The sequence below is a fragment of the Mauremys mutica genome, chromosome 1 (assembly GCF_020497125.1).
Source record: "Mauremys mutica isolate MM-2020 ecotype Southern chromosome 1, ASM2049712v1, whole genome shotgun sequence".
Lineage (NCBI taxonomy): Eukaryota > Metazoa > Chordata > Testudines > Geoemydidae > Mauremys > Mauremys mutica.
Window position 1 is genome coordinate 192080233 of NC_059072.1, and position 23024 is coordinate 192103256.

General features: G+C 39.0%; 2 long non-coding RNA genes across 2 annotated transcripts in view; one reads left to right on the top strand and one right to left on the bottom strand.

Moving 5' to 3' along the window:
* LOC123345588 overlaps window positions 1-5657 on the top strand; it is a 36899-nt gene extending 31242 nt beyond the window's left edge. Inside the window, exon 3 of the long non-coding RNA XR_006572825.1 lies at window positions 5409-5657. This is a non-coding gene — a long non-coding RNA (uncharacterized LOC123345588). The remainder of the gene's footprint in view (window positions 1-5408) is intronic.
* A 442-nt stretch (window positions 5658-6099) lies between these two features.
* LOC123345529 lies at window positions 6100-17711 on the bottom strand. Its single transcript, XR_006572814.1, has 4 exons — window positions 17558-17711; window positions 16861-16990; window positions 16404-16488; window positions 6100-8513 (listed from the first exon to the last, which is right to left on the bottom strand). It is a non-coding gene; the product is annotated as an uncharacterized LOC123345529 (long non-coding RNA).
* Between the last annotated feature and the right edge of the window lie 5313 nt (window positions 17712-23024).

The following is a 23024-nucleotide window of genomic DNA, read 5'->3' on the forward strand; positions in this document are numbered from 1 at the left end:
CTTTCTCATGGCTGAAGATGGGGAGGAAATCTCCCTTTGAGTGGACAATGTGAAGGCACTCAGGCATAGGAGACTTGGTTACCCTGCTGCAGCTGAGACAGAACTATGCAGACACATTTTATTGAATGGTATGAGGGAGCCTAGAAAGATTAAAAGCAGGGAGGGTCATTGGAACCATTCTTCGCCATGCAGTCACTGTTACACTCTTGTTTGATGGGGATCTTTCAGCAGACTTTGAGTTGAGAAGCATTTCAAAATTTAACTTAGCAAACCACAGAACAAAATTCAAACTACTATGAAAAGGAATAATCTAATTTTATTTTTTTTAAAAGTTTTGATTCACTGCCATTAGGAATAAACACAGGAAATTCAGATCAGGAATTCTGAAAATATTTGTCTTGAATATTAGATAGGACATTTTACCTTAGATGTATTCCATCAGGCTATGTAGGGCAGATGTTGATTTTTCAATTCTTTAACAAGTTGTTTCTGTGCCTGAAGGAATTCAAACAGGGCCCTTCTGTTTGTTTGTAAATTGATGTTTCTCTGTTCTTCCACTGCTCTGTTGTTAAATGTCACAAATTTACATTTAACATAGAAACCTAGGGAAAGCCACAACAAGAGGTATAATGAGCTGAACTAGAACCTTTCCAGAGCAATAAATCCAATAGATCAATCTCAAACCTATTATGTGCAAGTTAGTTGGTCAATTTTTCATCTCACCAGTTTTCTTTGTAAAAGGGCATAATCTCAGTAGAACTATAGCATGTGCAGCCACTATAGCATCTATCTAGGACCTACACCGATGCTGCAACTATCAGTACAATACGTCAGTGCAAATGAACAAAGCTATTTCACTAGCCACTTGCTGTGATATGTGCCCCGGTTGGTTTCCGATACCGGCCATAGTTCTGAACAATATTACATAATCCTGGCACACATCATGGGGTCTTACTCAGAACAATATTATCGAGTTGCTGAAGCTTGTTTCCAAAATGCAGGCAGATTCCATTGAAAAACAAACGTGAGTCACATTTGAACTTTCTATCTAGACATTTCTACATTAAAATCATCCTGCACAAGTTTGTGCATTCGGTGTTAAAGGTCGAGCTAAATCATCATCAAGTGTTCATCTTTTAATTCTGTACAGATTACAGAAAAGTGGGGGGGTACCCACACAGCCCAATTTGTGGGTCCAACCAAGCTATGTCTAGTGCAAATCTTGATGTATAACATTCAAGCCAGGGGTTAGGCAACATATGGCACGGGTGCCGAAGGCGGCACGCGAGCTGATTTTCAGTGGCACTCACAGTGCCCGGGTCCTGGCCACTGGTCCGGGGGGCTCTGCATTTTATTTAATTTTAAATGAAGCTTCTTAAACATTTTAAAAACCTTATTTACTTTACATACAAAATAGTTTAGTTATATATTATAAACTTATAGAAAGAGACCTTCTAAGAACGTTAAAATGTATTACTGGCATGCAAAACCTTAAATTAGAGTGAATAAATGAAGACTCGGCACACCACTTCGGAAAGGTTGCCAACCCCTGACCTAAGCAGTCCCCTCTAGTGCACTGTGAAGATGCCCACAGGGTCCTCTCATCACCTAGCAACTGACTGAGAGCAGCAGCACTCCAGATATGACCCCTCCCCAGGCCAATATCTAACATCCTCTCTATTCTGGGTGAGTAAGGGGAAGACTATTAAGCAGGCTATGCTACTTCTGATACCATGGGGAGATACTCAGTTGCCCAGTTGGGAAACTTTATGGGGGCACAATGTGGCTCTTAGAGGTGAGGATTTGGTTCATTAAATCTACAGTCAGATTTTTCCCATGATGATCTTATATGTTTTACTTACCTTTACCATCCCCAGATATCTCCTAGCTGATTTTCAGAGCTCCAGCCCCAGGGATCTTCCATAGGGTGGTTTATACAGTACCCAGAGGCAGCAGGTAGCATACAACAGGGATATTGCTGTCCATTTGTTGCAGACCTATAGTTAAAGGCAATGCCATGAAGCAGATGTGACTGTGCCACGGGAGTGCCCAATGGCACAGTCACATCTGGACTCTCATGCACCAGGCTGCAGAGTTTCTGGAAGGCAGCCAGAGTTTACCAGCAGTTTTGCATTTTGGGTACGAGTGACTGCTGTTGTGCTTGCTGAGAAGCCACCAAGCTCCACCTCTCCCTGCTGGATCAGGGCCAGGAACAAGCAATGGGGAGGTGGTAGCAAATGCCCATGTAGCAGCACAAGGTGAGGTATTCCACACTTGCCACAGACTCCCTTCCCCTCTTCTCTGCAGCCAACTATACCAGGCTTCCCACAGCTGCCTGATCACCCTTTTACCTCCCCTCCAAGAGACCCCAGTTCCCTGCAACCCACTTATACCTCAGGAATCCCAGTCCCTGTATTCCCCCATCAAGAGCCCCATGCTCCTTCCAACAACCTCTGCACCCAATACCTGCCCTCCAGAAGCCCTAGCACCAGCCTAACCTCCAGCAGTATCAACAGCCCCATCAGCCACTCACCCAGCTACCGGTCAGATTTCTATTCAGACTCCCCCACCCAGCTATCTTCACCAGAGCTACCAACTTTGTGCAATTCCTAATTTTACTCTAACCTAGGGTGACCAGATGTCCCGATTTTATAGGGACAGTCCCAATTTTTGGGTCTTTTTCTTATATAGGCTCCTATTACCCCCCACCCCCGTCCTGATTTTTCACATTTGCTGTCCGGTCACCCTACTCTCACCATTGTTTGGAACAGTGTGTGTTGACCATGAGATTAAGTTTATGGTTATATGCAAATATGCTAATTAACTTATTCAACCATTTGCACAGTATCTCATACATGGAATACAATAGAATTCGGCACCTATTTGGATCACTATTAGTGCATGTTTTCCCCTCTATATTTAGATATTCATATCAGGCTTTTCACGTTCTGCAGCACTGCTCAACATCTCTGCAGGTTTTTTTTATAATTGGATTGAGGATATTCAAAAGCAAATCAGGAAAAAGTCTCTTTTAATATAAGTCATAAACCTTGGGCAAATTGAAAACAGATTGTATAATTATTGTTTAAAAAAAACGGTTGCACAACACCATATGTAGTTTTACATGCCCCAGAAAATAGAGAGTATAAACAACAATGAAAAACACACTGTAAAGACACATTTCTTTCAGCTATTTAAAATGAGTAAATCAGGTTGCCATGTTGTTTTCAGCAAGACTTCAGGAAGCTAATTGCAAATATGGTAGTGATATGTTTAATAAAGAAGGATGCAAGTTGAAGAACTGACAAGGGGCTCAGAATTACAGCTACTACCACACTGTGAGGAGAGACAAAGGCAAAGTATTGGAGAGAACTTGTTTTGTCTGAGGAGCTGAGACGCTCAGATCATATTTACTACTTCTGTGTGGAGAACTTTCCTTTAATTGCTACATACACAGGCCACTTCAACACTGCCCTCCCCCTAAAAATAGAGATCTGTATTATTGTAATAGCCAACTAAACTAAAAATGAAAAGTAGCACCACAATGAACATTTAGTCTATTTTACTCTCAGTACATGTATACCCAGCTGCTAGAAAAATAGACTGAACAAACTCTCTGTACTATTCTTATATTATGCAGTCTGTAAGTTCATTGCTGCTATTTTGTGTTACTATAACTTTTTAACAGCAGTGCAGTGCTTAATGTTAGTAGGTTAAAAAGTGGGTTGTTTAGAGCTTGTTTTGAAAGCCCAGAGGGCTAGTTGTTGAAAACCTGGCATCCTTGATTTTGTAATGTCAGCAAATAAAGAATCATAGCAAAATTATCAAGCTCATCTGTGTAATTTGACAAGAGGATTCTAATCGCTAATGCATGGTATTTCCACACATTCCAGTATAGTAGTATATGCATGTAAATCAATCATTGGATTGTCTTATTTATTAAAACTGAAAACAGGTAGTATAATTTCACATTCCTTGTATATTTGCAGTGTTGCATAAAAATAACTGATACACACCTGCATAAACTTGATTTTAAATTATAACCAGATTCTCCTGCATGAAATGCAATAATTCCAAGATTATTATTACACAGTAATACATTGCAGTCAGTGGAGTTGTGTGATAGTGACCGCACAGAAATTTAGAAGGTACGGTGTGCACCTGCTGTTTAGATGTTAAGAAAAGGTGAGCTTTAGTGTCTGTCAGAGGCTATATTCTGCACCGTAATCTGCATCGTTCTACTAGTAATTTATTCTGAAAATAGCTTTTTATTGATAACACAATAACTACATTGTAGTATATTTTGTACAAGTAATGAAGTATAAAGATTATAAGAACTCATTAAAGCTAATACATCTGGATATGATCTTGTTGAAGTTTATGGTAATTTTGCTATTAACCTCAAAGGGAGCAGAATTAGGCCACCTTTGCTGAAAACTGGTATGTTGTTCTACCCATTATTTCACAGCATTTATATTACAAGTAGCAGCTAAGATGATACAGAGCTACGAATGCCCCCATGCGAATTACACAGCACCATTTGGCTGCAGATTATTACTTTTCTTTAATTTCACCTTCGTTTTCATTTGCAGAGAGAAGAAATCTGTTTGATAATTTCAACAGTGTGTTGACATTTCTGTGGAGCTTGAAGTGATACTTTGTTAGCCTGAGGTGAAATGACACCATCTAGCCAATGCACCTCTCTGCCTAGAAATTGAAAATAGTTTTAAAATGCCGTTAGTTCTCAGTACATTGGTGAAGCATGTGAGCTCAGACTGCTCTATGTGATTTCAGTCCAACTCATCTTGCAATTGTGAAACAAACAGACCAAGTTTTAGATCCTTAACAAACAAGCTGCTGAGCTTTAATTTGATGTGTGGAGGTATAGTGTGTGTGGTGTGTTGCTGTAGTTGTAAACCTAGGTGCAGTATTTACCAAGCTCCAAAGGGTTGTGTAGAAATCCTGGAAAATGAATAATTTCTAATAACAATAGTATCTTGAAATTTGATGGGCAATATGTGAACAGGAAAAAAAAAGTAAAAATGTACCAAATTATTCCTTGTAAATTATTTGCCCAGATCCTGCGGTGACGATTATGGCATAAGAACCAGCATAGAATAGAACAGAATCCAATATATATATTTAGGAAATGAAATTTGTAATTTTCTAGTGATGTTACTTTGATTAGGAAGAGGTGACTTGGGCTCAACTGAGATAAGGTATTTTTAAAATCCTTGCTAACTCTGGTTTCCTTCCATTTTAAAAGCCGTTAGGAGGGAATAGGGGACAAAAACTCTTAAACCTTTTACTAAACACACAGATGAAGGGGGAAAAGCTTTGAAAGTAATCGAAACTTTAAAAAAGGTTAATAAAAACTTCATTTTAACACTTTCTTTTATTTCTTTTAGGAGGGATGCTAAGGAGGAGGTAGCATCAGGAGTGTCTGCTTCATGCTCCCGGTGTTGCTCAGGAATGTAGCCAAACCTGATGAAGGTAGTCTTTTCATGTGGGACAATGAAGGCGCAACAGTCTGATGATAAATCTTGTGCTCTGAGCAACTTGTGGGGAGGTATCAGCCATAAAGGTAAAACTGGCTCCTTCAAACTATTCCACTTGCTATCTTAAGCTAATTACCAAGTTACTCCCAGAAAAGCAATGTCCAGAAAGAGGTGGCAACCTCCTCCCATCAAAATTACCCAGTTAACTGGTGATTCCAATTATGGCTTCATCTGTCTGTTTTAGCACTGCTTCTATCTGTTGCTCTAGCAATTTTGTGACCTCACCAGAACCCTAGAAGATCTCTAATTAGTTTTTAGCTTAAATACATCCATTTTGTACCAGTATTTTGCTTATTTTTATAAACAGTTTTATATAATTTGTCAAGCTGGACTTTTGTTAATTTTAACCTGCTTTGGACAGCTTAAAATACAGGCCATTGAACAACAGCAATCATTCTTAAAAAAACAACTATTCAATAATTGCATTAGGTAACTGGATAACGTCTCAGTATTTCCTGTAGCTAAGGAATACTATCATCATCATTGACGATCCCTTGAGGTCGAGGATGATCTCTTTCACAGGTTTTAATTTTTCATGGGTCCTTTGGTGACTGAGGAGTCTGATCCTTGAGCCACAGGCTCATTGGCAGATGTTGCAGGTGGTGCTGGAAGACAGAGTTGGGCCACGATTGCTGCGTGACATTTGTCTTTCCTTTGATTTTCCTCAAAAGTGGATGTTCCCTCTCTGACAAGTCTTCGCCAGTCAGGGTTTCTCCCCCCACTTTCAGTATTTCAGCTGGTATGCCATCAGGACCTGGTGCTTTATTGTTCTTCATTTGTTTAATTGCTTTCAAGATCTCCTCAAGTTTGGGTGGATTGGCAAGAGTTTCCCAGATTGGGTGTTGAGGGATGGAGTCGACTGTGTTGTCAGTGACAGTCAATTCTCTATTTAGAAGCTTTTGGTAGTGTTCCTTCCATTGCTCTTTGATGGATTCATTATCTTTAAGAAGGGTACTACCACCTTCGGATCTCATTGTGTGAGGCCACATGAGCTTGGTCCATACAGGGTCTTTGTCTCTCACAAGAAAAGCTCCACATATCATATCTGTCAGCAAATGTTCGGATTTCTTTTTGCTTTGTCCTCCCACCATTTGTTTTTGATTTCTCGGATCCTCCTTTGAACTTCATCTTTGAGTTGATGGAAAGAGCTCTGCTTCTGACTGGATAGTGGTGGTTTTGCCAGTCACAGAAAGCTTTTCTCTTCTGGTCCAAAAGGGATGTAATCTCAATGTTGTTATTGTCAAACCATTCCTGATGGCAGCAGGTAGCAAGGCCGATGGAGTCCCCACAAGCCTCATGGATGGTCTGTTTTAGGGCTTCCCAATCTTCTTCAACACTTGTGTTTTCATTTCCAGGTGTGCACATGGTCAGTTTTTCACTGAGGAGTGTTTGGAAGTTCTCTTGATGCACTTAGGATTGAAGTCTTTGGATGTTGTATTGCCGTCTGTGTGATGTGGATTACTTTCTATATTTCGATGCAATCCTGATGGAAATGACTGACCTCACCAGGCAGTGGTCAGTCCAGCAATCATTAGCTCCTCTCATGACCTCTCATGGTGATTTAGACATCTCTTAGATCTTGTGTTCTTACAATGACATAGTCTAGGAGGTGCCACAGTTTTGAGCGGAGGTATTGCCAAGTTGTTTTGTGCTTGTTGCTTTTTCTGACGAGTGTATTTGTGATAACAAGGTCATGCTCTGCACATTTGCTGAGTAGAAGGATGCCATTTGAACTGGTCTTGCCCACTCCTTCCTTCCCAACAGTGCTACTCCATATGTTAGAGTCTTGTCCAACTCTTGTGTTAAAGTCCTCTGAGAGGATTATCTTATCTGTTTTTGGAATGGATGACAAAATTTCATTAAGGTCAGTGTAGAAGGATTTTTTTCTGTTCTTCAGTGTCAAGTTCTGGTGCATATGCACAGATGATAGTGGCAAATGACTTATTGACCAGTTAGATTGCGAGGGTCATAAGGTGCTCGTTGATGGTTACAGGGAGCTCAGGCAGGCAGTTGACTAAAAGTTTTTTGATTGCAAAGCCAACGCTGTGGATTCGCCTGTCACTTGCTGGTTTTCCTTTCCAGAAAAAAAGTGTAACTGCTGCTCTCTTCCCTCAAGTGGCCTTCATCTGCATGCCTTGTTGCACTGAGAGCAGTAATGTCGGTGTTATACCTCAAGAGTTCTCAGGCAAAAACTGCTGTTCTGCATTTGGGTCTTTCACTTTTTGATCCTTCTATTAGGGTATGGAAATTCCAAGTTGCAAGAAACATTATGGTTTTACAACCGCATTGGGAGTGATCCCTCTGGATGCGGTTATGCAGTCAGGTATGATGGGATAGCCTATGTTTGGGGCACCTTTTCTAGCCCATTTCCCATATGGGTTGAACCAGAGGGATTCCTAAAAAGGCCTGCTCAGTCATGACCGCTACTGCTGAAAATGCCACCAGATCCTAGTCCACGGGCACATGAAAACCATCTTGCGGTCACTGCCTGTGTGTGGGTCTCTGTCTGGTGATCATTTCGCCTATCCCTGTTGCCACTCGTCCATTGCCGCAGGACTTTTAATGTCGGGGAGATGTTGTGCACCAGCAGCAACACAAATCTTGGTGGAAGAGGCACCTGTGTCCAGTGGCAAGGAGGTCCAAGATGACTGGGGGTTTCTCCTCCATTGCAGAACTTTATCTGCTTTCACAGCCATTGAGAGGTGAGCCTGCTTCATCCGCCTGTTCTGCTGTTGAGGTCTTATACTGGGTTGTGTTGGGCTGCAGTTTGTCTGGTACCTTGACCTTACTGCCATTGGTGACCCTACCAGGAGTAAAGGACTCCTGACGGCATCACTCTTAAGGTCTTAAGTATGCACAAGCTTCTCCACCACGTCAAGGTGGCAGCCCAAGAAGAAGAAGGAATATTGTGAACTCTTGGGTAACTGAAAACTGTTTTACGGTTGATCACTGGACCTGTATCAAGGTAAAAAATACATTTTCAGTGCACAATTTTCATCTATCCCTTAGCAGAGATATTGAAATGTTATTTTCATTCTTTCATCTCCAGTATCCTGTTGTTATAATAACATTAAAGTATATTTTCCTGCAATTATTACATTTCATTTTGAATGTGCCTTGTGACATTTTCCCCTGTCAAAATAAAACAAGTGCACTTCATCTATTTCATTCGCTGACTTGAAGTACACAGCAAATATATTGAATTTTCTTATCTGAACTTTGTTGTTTATTTGCACATCAAAGAAAGCACCTTAAAAAATACAATTCACATACTCCTGTCCATTGAAGTGGGCAACAAAAGCTCGACAGCATTTGATGGGGAATGAAGAATTATATATCAAATGTCTAATTTAAATATTTCTAATGCTGGTATTTCTGATACCCTGCTGTTTAAAAGTTATTAAATTTGTTATTATTTGCAACCATGCTAACAGGAGACAAAGTATGACGTAAAATGGAGTTTTCAGGATACAATAGTTTAGTCTTAGATGTATTTTAAAAACAAGTAAAGAATGCAAACTCTCACTAGTCCCCTCAAGTAAAAATGATAAAACCCCACAGATGACAGTTTAATGGGTTTAGGCCCAAAGATGGGGCTATATAATATAAAGATAACTTATGTTGAATTCTGTGGATAGATTCAGTTACTGACCCTACAGATCAACAATGGCAATCATGTTGATGACTGACTGTTAGGGAAACATACTTTGGTAGTACCAAGATCTTATCCAACAATGCATATTCCCAAAATAGATTGAATGCCCAGAAATGTTAACCTTGCCAGTTAAAATTTTAGCGCATTTTTTACATGCACTATGCTATATAATTTTTGCTCTTCCCCCTTTCAGAATTATTTGCTTGATTCAAAATATTTAGTTAACTTGGATGCACATTGGATCCTTTTACGGGAAAACTATGAAAACAGAAAGTAAATGAAAAATGTTTTGAACGTGTATTTGATATCTAAATGCCATTCTTTGAGGGCTAAGAAAAAAATGGTTTCACTTCACTGTAACACAGAACGTGTGGATAAAAATAAAGGAGTTACATCATAGCCAGGGTATTAGGCTCAGAAATAGCATTAGTCTCCTTAGCAGCCTGCAGCTACCAGAGACCCACTCAGTGAAGTCCCTCCCCTACGTGTGTGATAAATTGGAAGAACACTTTATTTTCAAGATATGAGTCTGAGGCACTGCAATCTTTAATATAAGAAAAAGGTCTTTTGAAGGGTATGCACATCAAAATGGCAGCACTCTGCAAACAGCAGTGCTTGCTGAGTCATCATATTGCTTCAGAGGCTTCTGAGGGAATGAACAGAACAGGGTAATTATCGAGTGATCCATCCCCTGTTGTCCACTCCCAGATTCTGGCAGTCACAGGCTTAAGAACATCTGTCTAGTCCATCTGTAATATTTTACATAGCCATTTGTCTTAAAGGAAGGTGGCTGGTGGCAGGGTTTTTTCTACAAGGGGCCGAGGCTCTGAAATCCACTTCTCCCATTCACTCACTAGAGCCCTGATTTTAAAAAAAAATTCTGGGAGAAAGCGATGAATTGTTTTTAGCCATTTATGGGTTGCTCTTGGGACAGAAATGGATTTTTTCAGTATAAAACTAACAACTGAATTTAAATCTCTTTCCAAACTATGATGTTATGGGTAATCTGCCAGGATTAGAAATATTTCTTGAAAGAAACCAGGTCAGTTAAAATTTGAAACATACAAATTGAGTAATATGGCTTGCTGGGAGCTAATCTGTACATGTATAAAGATATACCCTATATGCCATTCTTATTCTTTTTAGTATATTTGACATTAAGCATTTGGTATATCAGAGGTGGCACTTCCAGAAGTAAAACTGTTGCCTTCTGTGACAGAGTTCTGGGAACCAAATGCTGAGCCAGCACTCAGGTTGCTTAAATACAAATTAATTCCCTCTAGGATGGACCTGTCTCACCCTAATTAGTGGATTAGTATGGGCTGTGGGAGGTCTAATGAGCAAATTGGTCCATTAACACAGGTAGTATAAGAAGGCATAGGAAGAAAGTGCAGGTGAGAGAGACTAACTAGCAGAGCCAGAACCAAAAGAAATTTAATTTTTCGGTAGGGAGAGCTCTTCCCTCTCCTCTCCTTGGCAGAGAACAGGAGAGAAACTGAAACTGTAAAATATTTGAGATGCTGAGCCAAGTGAAGATGCTTTAGTTTATAGATTTCAAATCACAATGAAGCATCAGTCGCACCTCCATAGTTAAGCACGAGTTGAATTTTGTGCTTAAAGCAGGGATTCAGTCATTTTGGTGTGTGAGAAAAATATGCTCCCCCAAATTACGACTCCTACTCTTTGAGTACAGAATATATTTTATGAGAATTTACAGGTAAATCTGTTAATTCATGAAGGATTTTTTTAAGGAATCCTTTAAGATATGTACCATTCAAAATTGGAGATTTTTATCCTTCCTCTTCAACCCCTCCACCCTACGAGTTATCTCAGTAACAGTAAAACACACTCTTGCAACTTCCCATATAGTTAAAACTCGATGAAATCTTGTGCATTCACTACATTTGAATTATTTTTTAAGGATGAATGGTCATTTCCCCCTATTATTCTTCATAACTAAAAGTTTCTCCTACAGCAGTGGCTGATGTTCCACTACAGAGAATTCCATTTTCCAGTGTTTTCAGGTGAGTGAGGAGCAGACCACAGGCAGGATAGAAGTTCTTGAAGTCCCCTTTCTTCTCCACAGCTTGGAAGGGGGTATGCGTGTGGGGGAGTAAAAACTAGAGATCCCTCTTTTTGCTACCCATTAGGAGCAGAGGCCACTGAAGAGGATGGTTGGGCCGGGGGTGGGGAGGAGAAAGTGTCGTATGGACTATTAGATCAGAAGGGACCATCATGTTCATTGAGTCTGACCTCCTGTACATTGCAGGCCACAGAACCTCACCCACCCACTCCTGTAATACACACCTAACCTCTGACTAAGTCACTGAAGTCCTCAACTCATGATTTCAAGACTTCAAGTTACAGAGATTTGTAACTAGTTTAAACCTGTAAGTAACTTGGGCCTCATGCTGCAGAAGAAGGCAAAAACCCAAAACAAAAAACAGGGTCTCTGCCAATGTGATTTGGGAGAAAATTCCTTCCAGACCTTGAATATGATGATCAGTTAGATCCTGAGTATGTGGGCAAGATGCACCGACCAGACCCTGGGAAACAATTATCTGTAGTAATTCAGACCCCTCCTCATCAGTGTCCCATCACCAGCTGTTGGAGACATTGGCTACTAGCAGTTGCAGATTGGCTACATGCCATTGTAGGCAGTCTCATCATACCATCCCCTCCATACACTTACCAAGTTCAGTCGTGATGCTAATGAGTTTTTTTGCCCCCACTGTTCCCCTTGGAACATCCTTTCCCCAGCCAGAAGGTGGATTCCTACAGTGAAGGAACAACTCTGTGCAGTAGATTCTGCTCCTTGCCAAGGAAGAACCTTCTTTTGGCTATTAAGACAGTACTCTGCACGCACAGTGGGAAATTGTCTGGACAAAATAACCCTCCAGTGGTAACTGTTTAAATAAACTATTTATAGGCAGCTACTCATATTTTAACTCATGGCCTTCAACATTTTTGTGGAAAAAATAATTAGGCCTAGATACACATCACAGTTATAGCATTAACTCTGTGGAACTCAGTGGAGATAATCCAGGGTTATGCTGGTGTAACTGTGATGAGAATTCAACCCTATATATTTGTGGGTTTTTTTTTCTTTTTTTACAGAAATCTGAGGAAGAGGCGAGAGTAGAAATATATAGAACCACTAACCTGTTTAACTTTAAAAATATTCAATTTTTTTCCAAATTTGATAATATGCCTAAACTCAGCCTGATGGGAATTTCTGTGATAAAAATATCATCTCCTGATAAATAATCATTTATAATGGAAATACTGCTACAAACTGAACCACTGTGGTAAGTACAACAATGAATATCAATCTATATCAGAGAATGAGATCAACTGTCAAATGGTAATTTGTATTTGAGCAAGGAATCAGACTATGTTAATTAGGTTCCAGTCCTTACTTGATGAAGGACTATTCGTGTGAATAAAGATTGCAGGATTGGGCTGTTAATTTGCAATTGATTTAAAACATGAGTTCTTTAGATTACAACTACTTCCTCCACAGATAAGCAGATGGAATAAATATAAAGGCATTTCCAGTTAGATATATAATACTGTGTTAGAATTCAGTGCTATACAGACAAACTTCTAAAAGAACTGTCTATAAACCTCTGTAGTATGTGAAATGTCTTATGAATTTCATATGGATGCAATGCATTAATTTTCCTACACTGGGATTACATTTGCATTTCAACAAATTTTTTTAAAGAATCACGTAGAAACAAGATTGAGGAACCTGGAGGGCTTTCAGACGAACATAGTATTTGATTATATGATGCATGAAAAAGAAATGTATTGATACACTGAGAAGGATCTAGTGAATATCAGTAAAAGGAAGCCCATGCAGTAACTGTGGTTACTGAACCAATTCTGTATGAGTTAAGGGGGAAAATAGACAAGTATCTAATGCTGTTTAATGTAGGGATGACAAGAGTGCCTAATGATTAATACATATTAGGGTGCCAGTTGATTTTAGAAGAAACCAGCAAACTAAGTTGATATAATGTTTTAATTCATTAGTAATTCATTATAGGTTTATTATTATTTTTTATAAGCGCTTTTGGATTTGTAGCCAGGGAACGTTGCCTACTATTTCAATACCCAGTTCGTTCAGTAAAGTATTTCTTACTCAGGCAGTAATCTTAGATCCAGACCACTTAATATTAAAATCCTAATCAATTAATAACCATTCATTCACAAACAATAGTATTTCTCAGTTCTGTTAAAAGAATATGTCTCTTTAAATAGACACAAAAGCTGGGAATATAATAGTAGAAGAATATACAGTTCAGAAGCAAAAACAAATATGGCTTCTTTGATTACACAGGATTAATAAATAGTTGCAACAAAACACAAACATGTATCCTGTTATTTATGGTCAAGTAATATAAAGTCTCAGATGAGGTACGTTAAAAAGAACTAGGGTCAAACAGGCCAGCTGGTAATTCATACACACTTTACCGTGTGCTCAGGTTCAAACATACACATCTAATGCTTTGCAGAATGATACTTTTGGGTCTCAGTGCAATAGAGGATTCTATCAACAGATAAAGGAAATTATTTAAGAGGAATTGCTATTTTTCTAGTCAATGCCAGGTTCCTCTAAGCTCACAAGGTAGATCGATCAATATATGAAGAGGCCTTCTAACTGGGCCCCACGCACTTATCAACTTAACCTACACAGATGACAAAAGGTGCGTTTGAAGTTATTAGAGGAAGTGACAGACTGATGGTTGTATGAGCCAAGTTAAAGTGTGTCATGTGCGTGACATCAGTGCATGCATCTTAACAAGGATGTGATGAAAAGGAGAAGGAGAGTTTCCACCAAGACTTGCAGGCACTAGTGGATACAGCAGCTTCTGAGGAGCCTGCTGTTGGTGCTGGGTGATCTGAATGTGCACAGAGGCTAAAACAGAATGGAGTAAGAAATGTGTTTAGGAAAATGCAGCATATGCACTATGAATGAGGAAGGGAAAGCACTATCGGAAGTGTGTATTGTCGACAATGGAGGATAGCGAATACAGGGCTGCAAAAGATTGTGAGTCATTTGGTTACATACATCAGTGATGGAAACAAAAGCCAGACTTATATGATGTTGGAGAGAAAAATCTTAGTGGGGTTGAGTTATGGACTGCAAAGTGAGACTAGTAAGGCGTAGTGGTGCAACACAACCCCCCTGCTGATCCCAATTTAGGTTACCTGAGCAGTCCTCATTTCACCAGCTGGTAATGAAGCAGCAGGAGGGCTATTCTGATGGAGATGAGCTCCCCTTAGCCCAGCAGTATCATTGCACATGGCTCCTATTGACTTCAGTGGGAGACACATGCAATGGAAGAATCTATCCAGTATAATTTATTGGTTCTCTATAAGATGACTTCTGCAGGTCACTTACAGTGCTAGCTACTCAAAATCAATATTTTAATGGGTACCTCAGTAGCTCTGTAAATGGAAGAACTGGTAGTTTTGAAGTCTGTGTTCAAAGTTGGGAGACTCTAGAATGGGCTCAACTCATTATCTAAAAGTTTTGTGTATTCTTCAAAAGGTCACTGGATTACTGGAATTGTACGGTAGCATGTCATATAATATAAGTGTTCATATTCATCAGGGCCACATAAAAAGACAAGCAATTGAGATAGGAAATAGCATAACTGGGTACCAACACTAAACATATAGGACACTAGTCATGGATGAGCTGCTGATGCTCCTTTCATTCAGAGATGTTATTACAGTCTGTATCTATTTTGCCCTTTCATGTGCACTATAAGCACAGTGAAATGGTGTAAAGGAAAGATCTGAAAAGGCAAAATACACTTTTTTATTACACAGTTGAAATAGCTAGATTTTCATGTATTCTAAGAGTCCAATACAAATTATATGACCAAGGGTTATACAGAATTTAAGAAAACTGGTGTGAAGGGTTTTCAAATTCTGGAGAAATCAAAGAACAATATGATAAACTTTAAAGAATTTTCCTAGTGAAAAATCTTTTTCATCTACAGTGTGTCCAATTGATATATATTATGCAGCTTTTAAAAATGCAAACAGTTAAATGTTTTTATTATTATTATTTTCTCTTAGATCATAGATTGTGCTACTGGAGATATGGTGACTTTAAAATATTTTTGTGCAACTTTGTAGTTCTTCCTCTAGCAGCTTTTATGGCCTTTCACCTTAATGAACTGAAACACTCTTTGTAAAGCTATTGCAGTCCTTCAGCAGTCCTTTTTTTTTAAGTAAAGCATTTCAGTGAAACATTAAGGTCTAATGACTATATATAATATTTTCAAATGTTAATAATGCAAGTTATGACAAATATTTTCTTCCAGAAGTTGGGGTTGAGTATCAGCATTAGGAACCTGTGTGAAATGATACTGTTAAGAATTATTCATAGAGGCCCCAATCCTGAAAGCTGCTCCACGTAGATGGATGCCTATATAAAATCAATGAGACTCTGTGTGGCTGCATGGACATGCCTGCACAACTTGTGGGATGGGGGCTAGAGTGTAAATTTGCATATTCAAATGCAATGCAAATATTTAACAATTCAGTGAGTCAATGATTTGACTGTTTTTCATGTGTTAGGGCTCAGTTGCATATTTTAGCTCCAATCTAGGAAAGCCTCTCTATTCAGGACAGCAGTTAAGCATGTGCTTGAGTCTACTTGAAGTCCATGGCCCATTTCCTTTCCAGAAGAAGCATGTAGCTCCTGCGCTCCCCAAGGGCCCAGAGCTAATATCCAGGAAGCCCTAATATGGCCATTCAATGAAATGTCAAGGAATCCTTACATTCCTTCACAGTGGTGTCAGGTCTAATCGCAGGTTGGTCTTTAAAACAAGCCATATGCACCAAGGTTTAGACTCAGACGTGTGTCATTAATGCAAGCATAAAGTTTCATCACAACACATGGATAGTATGGTTTTTTTTCCTTGCAAACACAACTTAAAAATGGCTCAGCCAGTATATTGCTGAGTAATACACATATGTCTAAGATCAAACATGGAAAATTTCAGCTCAGAAGGGAAAATATGAGCAAATGAAAATAGGGGGCAAATTAGTATGGAAGCTGGAATACAACCTTCTTTATAAATAACATTGGCTGCTGGAGATGAGAATGTTAGAAGTGAAAAAAGAACAGGGAGCTCAGTAAATACATTTAAAACTCTGGAAAATACCTGTACTTGAGATACAGTATTCTGTGCTTGGACATCCTTCTCCTCAGTAACTGTGTTCACTAGCAGTTTTTTGAAAACTCATACTCTAATTAAAAGAGGAATGAAAAATTTAGGATCTTCTCATTTTACTTATGCACCATAGTGAATTTAATAACTTGGCCCAAAACCGTGACCTCTGTCTGTGACAAATTCTATGTCATTTCTTTGAATAATCTAGCTTGAGTTTTATCAACTGTTAGGAAAAAGGCATTTTTCCAAAATGCCAGTCAAATGATTGCATAGGAGGATACTTAAAATCCCTGTAGAGAATAAATTGCACTGGGCACAACGAAGCAGAAATGCCAATATGGCTCTGTCACAGACAACTTCCTTTAGTACTGCCTGAGTCTGTAACAAATTGTATTGGTGGGTCTTTTCTTTTGATTTATATGCAGTCTCTGCCACTTAATTGTTTTACCTTACATAGTGGAGCTTCTTGATCTCTTTCCTGTATCTCTCACCGATCATTTAACAGGCCTTGAATGCAGATGGAATAGGTTATAAGTATCTTTTTAGCCTCTTTCTCTTCCCCAATTAAGCATCTCACTCTGAGGGTAATAAACAAAGATGATTTATTTACACCAGTATATACAAAGGCATGAAAATCTTAACAGAAAATTATTTAAAAATATACAGTAATATAAGCTTTGACCCTCACTAACTAGATATTGTGGAGGGGCTGGTCAAGGTTCCATATTCAAGGTCATACTGAGTTTTTCACTTAAAGCAGAGATTCTCTTTTGCAGAATATACTGTATTTTCCCCAAATTGACAGTGCAAGATCTGTAAATACAGGTTGAATTTTCAAGATTTTCAAGCAAATCACGTTTAAAGTTAATTAAAAATCAGTCCTTTAGGATTTTCTTCCTGTGTCAACTCTTGTTTTGTATCCCTTTAGCTAGCCGAGAGCTTATTACTAAATCTTCAAAATAGCACATGCACAGTAGGGGGACACTTGTGCAGCCCCACTTAATGATGAGTAGAGTTGGAGCCCTATAAACTCCCCAGCCAGGTGCCAGATGCCCACCAGTTTAGATTACCCGATGAATCCTCATTTCACCAGCAAGGGAAAAAGAAGCAGGAGGACTACACTGGTAGAGATGAGCATCCCCTACCCCATCAGAAGAAGAGAGAAGGGAAACTCTTCTGATTTTAGCAGATGAGAGGCAACTGCATTTCCACATTGCTCCCCCTTATTTTAAGCCATGATTAGCATGCTGAGCTGATGAGTCTAGGGCATCTGTGAGCTACTGCTGCAGTATCTTTAGTTACTTGGCAGATGCCAGGACTTTTGTGAACTTGTGAACAGCACCTTTACTTTCTGGGCTGATGGCACAAGTCAAGGCACAAGTCTTTGTGATGTCACTGGCTCAGTTCCTCTAGCTTGCTAAAGCATGGACTTTTATGAGGTCACTGGCTCAGCAATACTAATTTGATGGGCTGATATGAAGACCGGATACCTGTGTGACCACTGGTTCATCAAGATAAAAATATACAACTTAACATCACTAAATTAAAGTTTGCAAGCAGGAATAACCAGTTTGGGTGCTAATGGTGACTTCATCATAGGATGCAAAGTCAGCTCTGGCATAGGAACCCTTGGAAAGCAAAAATCAGCAGTTTCATGGGACTCCAATGTCCCAGCGAGAATTTTGGTGCTCACCTTTAAATTCAAACTCTGACATTTAAAAAAAGGGGTTTCCTGGCTGAGCCACTGGACTTTAAATTTTATCAAGCTGCTTTGATAAATGACAAAGCAAGAAAAGCAAGAAAGCAAAACAAAGTAAAACAAAGCAAGAAAAAATGAGAAAATAATATAGAATAATATAGTTTTACCTGACACAAAAGGCCACAAATAAATGCAAAATCTCTCAGGAGAATTTTGAGAAGTTTGTGCTCTAATATTATGGCAACTCTTTAGCAGCAGATAGAAGAAGAAATAATTCCCTTAGGAAAGTGTTTAGTTAAGCTATGTCTACACTAAAGCTTATATCGGCATAACTTATGTTGCTCAGGCATGTGAATAAATCACCCACCTGAGCGACATAAGTTACACTGACATAATTTCTGGAGTGGACAGCGCTATGTTGGTGGGAGAGCTTCTCCTGCTGACATAGCTACTGCTGCTTGCAGGGGCTGAAGTAGTTAAGCCAGTGGGAGAGCTCTCTCCCATCAGCTTATAGCAACTACATTAGAGATCTTGATGTAGCTGCGTTTCTGTAAACTCTCTAGTGTAACCGTGCTCTAAGAAATTACTTCTTACTTTGAATGTTCATTTTCCCATGTGGGATAATATGTTATGTGAGGCCAGGAAAATATTTCTCATACTTTGTTATAAAATCACCAGTGCCTGTCATGTTTCAGAAATAATAACAGCAGTGACTGTAATTAATTCACTGTTAAAGTCTTGACAAATGTCAATCACATAATAACATTCTAACCTCGCATATTTAGGTGACTGTCTCTGTCTTTCTTATTGATATGGGTGATAATAGTCAGATGTAAAAAATAATTCTCTCTCCTAATTGATTGTATTAATGGATATTTGATATTCTGTGGGGCATACAGTAACATTTTGTTGAGGGTTAAAATCTGTTTTGGCATGAAGGAATTAACATAATATAGCTTAGTTTTAGTTCAGTCAGAACATTCAGACATCAACAGAATTGGATGAGATGCTGCTTTGATGACTCTTTCTAAATACAATTCTTGGAACAAAGTCTGTACAGCCATGAAAATGTGTTTTCTCTTTCATTTTCCTGTCATCTGCAGCCACGGAGACAGCTGTCTTCATGGGTGCAGTACACGCAGAAGTACTCCCAGACACCCCCATTTACTTCCGTGGAGTCAGGATTTCATCCTGAAACTTGTATGATGGTCATAGCAATGAGATTTTATTTTTCTGCATAATGCATTTAACACTCATGGCCAAAGTTCACCATCAAATAAGAATGCACAACTTCCATTGCTTTCAGTTGGAGTTCAGCATACTTACCTGAGAGCAGACTTTGACTCATTGCCTTCACTATTGATCAGCTTGGCTTTTCCTCAGTATTTATCTTGCTGTTCTATATACCTCGGTGCTCACTTCCAAAGAAGTTTTTTATTTGTTTAATATTTTGTTATTACCCAGTATCCATGAATATAAGATGAATGATCTGTATTGTACTGCATATATCCAATGAGGCAGTGTTAAAATGTAATTCTGTTCAGGAAAAGTGACTATATAAGTATGGCAACAGATGTGCTCTCTGTGTGTATTCAGAGTTATAGATGTTTACTTTGGTGATAAAAATATGGTTGTACTTCTTTTCTTTATTTCTACCAGTCCTACAGAGCCAACAAAACTCAGAGAGAGTAAATTGGATTCTCTTCTAGCTCATCATGGCTAACAGAATTATTAACCATATTCTAATTACAAATACTGTGTCTCCTTGCAAACATATGTATTCAAGCTCTCTGGAGAAAATGGGGTTGCAGAGGTGTAACTAAGACTTAACATTGATTTTGGTCCAGCTACAATCCTTTTGCACACCTTTGGTGCAACAAAGGAGTCCTCAAGCCAGTTTAGCAAGCCTCTTGAGGATGCTGACAAAGTTTATTGAGCAAAATGCTCTCAGAAACTTTCAGCTTCAAGTAGGTATTGGTGAATATTTACAGAGAGTGAATTTTAAAATATTTTTGTCTAAATGTTTGAAGAAACATGGGTCCAAAAATATAACAAGTGAGAAGAAATATGCTAGGTAACTTAGGCGACCAGTCATAGAGCTCTGATTTTGAACACTGAATCCTTACAACAGCCTGAGCTGCAGACCAAGAATTATGTGCTGAATATTCAGTAAATATTTTTTAATGCGAAGAATGATAGACTATCCTTCTTCCTTCATGAAGCAACTGAGTATTTCACCTCAGGGATTGTTGGACAAATTCCTAGAAATGTGAGTTTAGATCTGGCTATTGGCCACTCAGAACCATTCTCATGGTTTTCATTTAATAAAGACAATAGAGTGGTAGTCAATCTAAATACACTTTTTAAGCTAGTTGGGATTATGTTGCAGTTCATTGTTAGAAGTGGGCAAGATAACTTTTAATCTAGGCAGATATCTATCAAAATGGAAATGTCCATCTATTTATGAGTAGGATGGATGTTATTTTTATCCTACTCACCTTTGAACCACTGTCACTGCTGCAATCTCAGTTTTGGCCATTAATTCTGAGTGCTACCACTGAAAGTAGTACATTTCAAAATGAAAGCAGACATTCAAATAAAAGCTTCTTGTTTCATGTTGTGCATCCCACCCCAGATCCCATTTCTTGGGGAACTGAAGTCACAGGCAGGATGGTTTACTGGCTTACAGTATCTGCAGGCTGGTTGGGTACTATAGGGAGTATAATCAGGATTTTTAATATTTTTGGTTCTTGTATTATTATAGTGCCTGGAGGCTAACTCAGGAATGGGGGGGGGTGGAATATATAAACACAGTGGTAGAGATGGTCACTGTTAATCTAAGAAGACAGATAAGGGGAGAAGGGAATATACATTAATATGCATATATAAAGATCAGTATTATTTGTAGTAGTATATATTATTTATTTATGGTAGCACCCGCTACATGCTAGGAACATTCCCAACACTCAAGGAAAATGATCCCTTCTCCAAAGACCTCCCAGTCTAAGGATTTTCCCCATTTTTTCCCACTACCAAACCCTGAGTCTTGTTACTATATGAATAGGGTTAAGAAGGACATTCCTAATAGGGACATTTTGGTGAGAAGCAGATAAATGGTTGGTCAAAGCTAACTTTGTTAATGGCATTCAAGAGGCGGGGGGGGGGAAATGGGATGAGACTAAACTCACACAGAACAACCACAGGTCAGAGTGTCCCTGCATTGTGAAGTACTTGCACACGAAACTGGAAACTCAGGGAAACGTTTGCGGGCATTGTTCTCTCTGAGGGTGAGGTTTACTTCCAGTTGTGGAATGGGCAGAGGGTTTGCCCCCACCGAACAGGTGATTATTCTCAAGACATTCACAGACAACAGGGCCATTCACACAGAGGTCCTATGCTTCTGCATTGGCTCTGCCCCCGGCAACTCTCTTCTCTGGCTTTATGGTAGCATGGCTCAGTCAGAATCATATTGCCAGGGACTGCAATGCTAGCCAGTGCTTTCAGAATTCCCCTGGAGGGGTTTCCAAGCATAAAGGAGAGGTAATGCTAGCTTAGGGTTTTAACTGCAGGGCTTATGTGGGGATATGTGGATGATGCCTTTGCCCCATCCACTCCCCTGCCACGTGTCCTGATCCCTACAAACCCCTGTGGACAGGCTTCTTTGGGGTGGAGGTGCCTCATAGGTGCCACTGCCCTTTCTTCGGTCCTCCCCAGCAGGAATTGACAGGATTTTTGTTGTCTCAATATACAAAGGCAGAGATAATGCCCTATCCCGTGTTCTTCTCTCAATTCAGACAATAGGTTCATTACACAGGTTTTACTTCAGAAAACACTTCACCATAAATTACAGGTGATGTGATACTTTATAAGAAACATTTTTATTTTAAAATATCAATGAGAAATGCAGTTATTTAACTAAAGATGGGGCAGAGTTGTCATACCACATTAAATACCTTTCAAAATTGAAATTTCTTTCTATGTAATTAGCAATTGGAGTATTTTTAGTTATCTGTTTGGGTTTGTCATCACTTAAAGCCAGTTCAATCTATTTATCACTATATTAATCTCACGCTAATGAGGTTAACCTAATGAGTAACCGAGCATTTCATTATATTACATTTATTTGAATACCCATCTTGAGTACATCATATTTAATTGAAACAGTAATTGAGAAAAGGCTATAGGTTAGAAATGAGAATGGAAATAGAGCTTCCACGACATTATATGTTCAGTCTGTATTTTCAAATCACAGAGAAAAGACAACCGAAATTCTTAGTTTTGCTGGGTTTACTCTCAATACTAAACATGAGAGACTCAAGGTAGTAATGACCTCCCCCCTTCATCCCTCACATTCAGTCTATTCTTTTAAAAATCTAAATTCTGGGCTGTAATTTATTAACATGCAATAGAAGTCAATATCCACTAACATTCTAGCCCAATTGCTAATTTTGAAAGGAAATAAAAAATGCCTTGATAATGCACTTTGTGTGGATTATTGGTACACCTCAACCTCAATATAACGTGACCCGATATAACACGAATTCGGATATAACACGGTAGAGCAGTGCTCCGGGCGGAGGGGGGGAGGGCTGCACACTCCGGCGGATCAAAGCATGTTCGATATAACACAATTTCACCTATAACGCAGTAAGATTTTTTGGCTTCCGAGGACAGCATTATATCGAGGTACAGGTGTATTTAAAAAAAAATTGAATTCCATCCAATTCCTGTCTTTTAATGTCTCTAAAGTGACAGCAAATGGTGTCACTGATGTTTGAAAAATGTTAAATTGAATTTTTCTGCTTCTCTCCCTCTCCATATATATATGTTTAAATAGCTAACATTTTAAATGTCACGACTTAATGAATTCATTGAGTTTTCAAGTACATTTTACATGTATTTCTGTAAATGTT